This window comes from Corylus avellana, chromosome ca3 (genome assembly GCF_901000735.1).
Source record: "Corylus avellana chromosome ca3, CavTom2PMs-1.0".
NCBI lineage: Eukaryota > Viridiplantae > Streptophyta > Magnoliopsida > Fagales > Betulaceae > Corylus > Corylus avellana.
This window is the reverse complement of record NC_081543.1, coordinates 15,275,160-15,281,696: the sequence shown is the minus strand read 5'-3', so window position 1 is coordinate 15,281,696 and position 6,537 is coordinate 15,275,160. Positions and strand designations below refer to the sequence as shown.

Sequence of the window (6,537 nt, the reverse complement as noted above, 5' to 3'; positions counted from 1 at the left end):
AAATGTTTTTTAATTTTTAGTATTTACTTTTTATTTTTATAAATAAATTTATAAGTGTTTTTTAATTTTAATATATTTATATTTTTTGTTTTTGCGAGCGGGAACTTAATTTTCTTTTTGATTCCTCAGCTCCCGCTCTAAGACTTAATTTCTCCCTCAATATATATTTTCCCTAACCTCTCCCCGCGTGGCCTGCCTGTCCCCCCTCTCTGCATCAGGATATATATATATATATATATTAGATCCCTAGCCTCTCCCCTCTCCCTCAATATATATTGATCCATATCTCTCTCTACGGCGCTAGTCGCCCCTCTCTCAATCTCGATTTTCCTATCTCTCTCTTCGGCGCCCAGTGACCCACACGTTTGGCCAACCCACCGGCCATCTTCTCCAGTCGAAACCGGCCTGCCTCTCTCTATGTTCTTGTACTAGTGAGTCTGTCTCTGTCTCTGTCTCTATTTTTCTTTGTATCTGCTGTCTCTTTAAGTTGTCGATTTGGGATTCTAATAGTCAGATTTTTTATGTATTATGATTTTTATGAGAATTAGGAATTTTAAATTCAACAAAGTTTTCTCTACTTTTAGGGTGTAGTTGGTTTGTTGAATGCAACAATCACAATTTTGAAGAATCTCCGTGGTTGTCCTGGAGTGTTCTTTCAAATTTAATTCAGTTTTGATTTCACTGTGCAGTTCGTTCATATTAACATTTAGTATTGAATTATTATTGCAGAATTAAGTGGATCGGAATACCTCTTTTCTTTTTTTTTTTTTAAAAAAATTTATTGTTTTTCCTTATCCTTTATTATCATGTTCCTTTGTTTTTCCTCTTCATTGGTAGTGCCAGAATAGTCCACTTTACTATCCAAAATTACTCGTCGAGATTGGTGCCATTTTTTGAATTTTAATTGCCTTATGTAAGTTCTTTGGAAAAGTTGTATATATACCATTGTGGAAGAAACATGATGATCTTATGGAGTCCGGAATATACCTTAATTAGGGGAGCGCTTGCCAGCCAGGCATCGTTAATTAAGGGCGCCTAGCTGGCAGGCGCCCCTAATTAATGGCGCTTGCTATCCAGGCGCACTTAATTAAGGGCGCCTGGATAGCAGACGCATCAAAATTATTTTTAGTTATATAGGAGAATTAGCTGCTCAAACATTAAGTTATATAAAAATAACTTAAACACAATAAATGATAAAAGAGAAAGGAAGAACAACATAAAATTTGAAATTCTAATGTTGGCTTATCTTTTATCCTTTAATGTTGGCTTATATAACTTAAACACAATAAAAATTATTTTATTGCTGTATAAATGATAAAAGATAAATGAAGAACAACATAAAATTTGAAATTCTAATGTTGGCTTATCTTTCATCCTTTATCTTTTATCCTTTAATGTTGGCTTATATAACTTAAACACAATAAAAATTATTTTATTGCTGTATAAATGATAAAAGATAAATGAAGAACAACATAAAATTTGAAATTCTAATGTTGGCTTATCTTTCATCCTTTATCTTTTATCCTTTAATGTTGGCTTATATAATTTAAACACAATAAAAATTATTTTATGCTGTTCTTCTTTTATCTTTTATCCTTTTATAGGGGAACTAGCTGCTCAAACACAATTCATTACTGTTGACTTAAGAACATATATATGATTGCATAATATACATTTGCATCTATTTATATATAGGTGAGAATGAATTAACAAATGAAGATGAGGATGCAGCTGATGCAGAAGGCGACCATTGTGGATCATCACAAAGTATGTGTAGATCTTCATATCTTAGTCAATTGTAATATAATCTAATTATATATAGGTTTGAACTTTCAAAATAGTTAGATATAGGTTTGTAATTTAATATTTTTTTTTTTTTTTGGTTTTATCATTTGCAGGTAATCGTTAAGTGACGTACGTATACTTGACCTGTTAGGTTGAGTACGTATTTGACGCCAAATGCTAAGCGAACTCGTTGATATATTTTATTTCATATGTAATAAACAATTTTTGTGAACTCTTTTAAGAGGTGGTACACTTTGTGTTTATGATATCGTTTTGGATATTTTATTTCATATGTATGGTATAATTTTTGTTAACTCTTTAAGATGTGGTACGTACACTTTGTGTTTATGATATCATCATTTTGGATTTAATTGTCTTATGAGATATGAGATTGTATATATGAATTAGATATGTTTTGTGAGATATATATGTATAAGATTGTATGAGATTGATGAATGGAGAAAATATTTATGGATTAATCCAATATTTATGGAGAAAATACGCAATACAATATTGTATTGCATATTGTATATCAGAAGAAAATAAAAAATATATATGGATTGCATGGGAAAAATATTTTCTCTAAATATTAATTATTGGAGGCGTTTCGCAGCGTAGAAGTGCTTTCATATAGAAATAGGGGCCCTTTACACGCAAGCGCCCCCATTTATGAAAGGGGACGCTTGCCCACCTGAGCGCCCCCTTTTTAGAATGAGGGCGCTTCCTAGGTAAGCGCCCCCTTTTTTAGGCAAGCGCCCCCATTTATGAAAGGGGGCGCTTGCCCACCTGAGCGCCCCATTTTTAAAATGAGGGTGCTTCTTAGGTAAACGCCCCCTTTTTTAGGCAAGCGCCCCCATTTAAAAAGGGGTCGCTTCCTAGGCAAGCGACCCTTTTTAAAAAATGGGGTGCTTGCCTAGGAAGCGCCCTTATTCTAAAAATGGGGCGCTTGATTAGGAAGCGCCCCCTTTTTTAAATGGCGGCGCTTGCCTAGGAAGTAGCCCCATTTAAAAAAGGGGGCGCTTACCTAGGAAGCGCCCCCATTTAAAAAAGGGGGTGTTTTTCACAACTAAGCGCCCCCTTTTAAAAAGGGGGGCGCTTTGTTCCAAACGTCCCATTTTCGAGGCGTTTTTTCGTAAAAAAAGGTCTCAATCTTAAATTCTAGTCGCCATAAAAACCGACATGTCCCAAGTGTCCCTAATCAAGCGTTGCGAAATCAATAGGGACGTTTTTTTAGCCAAAAATGCCCCAAATATCCATGTCACTAAACCTTGTTTTTTTTGTGGTGTGTGGATGCAGCTTTAGACAAAAAAGCTGGGATAATGGGCTTCGGTATTATTATGCGCGATCATGAAGGGAAGTTCTTAGCTACGAAATGCATCAGGAGAATGGGTTCATGGGAGTCATTAGCAGCAGAGGCCATGGCTGCCTTCTATGGGGCAGTTTTTGGCCAAGAGAAAGGAGTGCAACACATTATTATTGAAGGGGATGCCAAGCAAATCATGGATGCCATCCAAGATAAGGGTTGGAACTCTAGCATGTTTGGTCAATTGATTGATGATGTAAAACTGTGCTTAAATGATTTTTTCAGGTGGCAAGTAAACCAAGTGTATTCTAAGGCGAATTGGGTGGCGCATGGACTACCAAAAATGGCCCTTCAACAGGTCAATGATACTATATGGATTGAGGAGTGTCCATTTTGCATCAGAGATAAGTAGAAAAAGTGTATATATATATATATATATATATATATATATATAACCCAAGAAACATTCATTAAAGCTTACAAATACAAATATACAGCAATCTCACTCAAAAAATAATAAAATAAAATAAATAAATACAGCACATGCACCAAATTGCCCTTTCGGCCTTTCCCTATGTACACTTGACTTAGAGTCTTTGACAAAAGAAATAAAATATCATTCTCACTGGAATAGCTCACACGACTTCATCTTCTTCCTCGCTTCTCATGCAAAATAGTAAGCAACAGGGTATCTGGCTCCTTTAATTTTATAGGCAATCAAATGCGAGTTCTCCTTTTAGTGGCCGGTACGATACGAGAAGATAAATGTAGAGAGAAAGCAATTAAATGGAGATTCTGTAATTGTTAATCGTGGCCTTTTATTTTAAATTCAATGATCTATAAAATCATTTAAATCTCGGTAAAACAAAAGCCAACATTTAATGCATCGGTTATACAAAAGCAGCTGACATTTTATAGACCGATGAATTTAAAATGAAGAGCCACGATTAACAATTAGAGAATCTCCAATTTCTCCCCAATTGTAGGGGATCTCAATTCATATGGATCAACTTCACTACTGCTAGCGTTGAACTGGGCAGTGCAGTTGAACTGATTGGGTTGTGTTGAAATAATGATGATGTGGAAATAATAGCGGAAACAATATAGAAAATAACACAAAAAAATTTAAATACCCCTTAGGGCTACATTGTGCGCATTAACTTGATTTGTCTACTATACAAAGCTTACTATTTATAGGGTAATTAGTAAATACAAATATGGTAATTAAATTACCTTGATTTGATTACAGTCAACCATTAAATAGATAATATTTGATATCAACCTAATTACGAAATAAACAAAAAATATTATATATGATTGTTGTGCGATATAAACGAGTAATGTTAGAAGTCTTTTTTGTGTCACTCCAAAAATGATGTGCCTTTTAAAATTACTATTGCAATTGTGATTGATTATTATTGAATTTTGATCAAATAATGATTTTAAAAGCCACCTCATTTTTAGTGAGAGGATTTATTAGATTGCATTAAATGTTGAGTGAAGTATTTTTTTTTTCAATTAAAAAAAAAAAATTGTTTTTGGTTGTTTAAAATTGTATAGGTTTTAATTGTATTGAAATATAATAGTATCACACCAACAATATTAGATGTTCCTTCTAATTTTCTATTAATACTTTGTTAGTAAGAATCACAGTTTTCTTCTTGCTATTTTTTTTTTTCCTTATTTTTTTCATCTTAAACTATACCTATGAGAAAAAAAAAAACTTTTAACATGTTTTACTTTATATGGATTAAAATGAAAGTTAGGGTCTTATGTTTTAATTCATTTGAAAGTTTTGTTGGATGTTTTTTTTTTTTCATTTGTGTAATTTACACGAATTTTAAGGCAGTTTTTGGAAGTGTTTTTTTTTTTTTTTTTCTTTCTTTTGAAAGTAAAACGAGACAAAAATTTATTTGATTTTTGTGCAAAAAGGAATATAACCACTTTTGAAACACTAAATAGATAATTAAGGATTGAACCTCAGCTCACGTGAGAGGATTTATTTAATTGCCTAAAATTTTGAGTGGGTTTTTTTTTAGTTTGTTTTGATAAAAAGAAAATTATTTTTTTATTTTGTTACGCATTTTTAAAAAAATTTTCATAATAATGTGAGATTTATTTTTATTGAAATATAATAGATATCACACCAACAATATAAGAAATTCCTGCTAATGCTTTGATAATTTTTTTTTTTTTTTTAACTATACCTATGGTGAGTGGGAGCTAAGATTTTAACATGTTTTAATTTATACCGATTAAACTAAAATTAAGAGTCTTATGATGTAATTTTTTAATTTATTTTATACATTCATGCAATGTTTTGTGTGTGATTGTGTCACCATATTCAATAATTTTGTATGGGCGTATAACATTTAATATGTATCTTTATTGAAAGAGGCTGATGTAGATCATAGTGCTTAGGAGTTCATGAGGAAGAGCGTTTGAGGATGTGTGAACACCCGAAAGATGGTGACGCTCACAATCTCATAGCACAGCGGAAGACCGTTCAAACGCATAGCTGATCAGAGGAAGGTCAGTGAGCTCCGTTCGAACGCCTATGTTAATTTCAGCAGTTTTTCAGTTTTCAGTTCAGTTCCCGTTCGAACGGTGGTTTGTACTGTTCGAACGCATAGCCGTGCTTTGGCTTAAACCGACTTTAATTCCTTTTATTTTAGGTTTAAGGTTTTGGGAGTCTTTATTCCATATTTTATTAGGTTTAGGGTTTTGGGGGGTCTATAAATACATACTTATAGCCTCCAGAAAGGCAGTTATTGTTTATGAATCAATTTTGATGAATAAGAAGCCTTAGAGTTGAGCTTTCTTCATATTTTCCTTCAAACGATAGATAGACTCTATAGTTTTGAGAATAATTCTTAGATCTTTGATAGACTCACGATCTATAATTATTTATCCCGTTCTTTATTGATGTTTTTCGCTGCAGTCCACTAAGTCACGTTGCATTAGTTGGTATCAGAACTCAAGTTACTTTTCATAAATGGTGAGGAGCGGTCGTCTGGCAGACATAAACGAAGTGTACGTGCGCACGGAGGCAGCACAAGACCGTGATTCGCGGAGGCAGAAGGCAAATCAGTCGCTAAACGTTGGCAACATGTGGAGGATCAATTCGTGGCTATGAGGAATCAAATTAAAGACCTCACTACCCAAATATCCAACATGGGTGGTCACAATGGGAATGGATCTAGAAACCCGTTTGCGGAGTGCCGAACGCACGGATGTCAGCACCTTGCGCAAGCTCATGCCCATCGGCGGGTGAACAGGTTCAAACTTGATGTACTGGAATTCCAAAGTTGCTTGCAACCGAAAGAGTTCATGGTGATAAAATAAAATAAAATAAAATATATATATATATATATATATATATAAAAAGTGTTTGGGGAAGCAGGGATTGAGGTGGAGAGTCAATGACAAGCCAATTTGACCCTTATTCA

At 33.7% G+C, this 6,537-nt stretch overlaps 1 long non-coding RNA gene across 1 annotated transcript; it reads left to right on the top strand.

Moving 5' to 3' along the window:
• Window positions 1-315: 315 nt before the first annotated feature.
• On the top strand, window positions 316-2,065 carry LOC132173624 (uncharacterized). Its single transcript, XR_009439327.1, has 3 exons — window positions 316-431; window positions 1,696-1,767; window positions 1,899-2,065. It is a non-coding gene; the product is annotated as an uncharacterized LOC132173624 (long non-coding RNA).
• The last annotated feature ends 4,472 nt before the right edge of the window (window positions 2,066-6,537 follow it).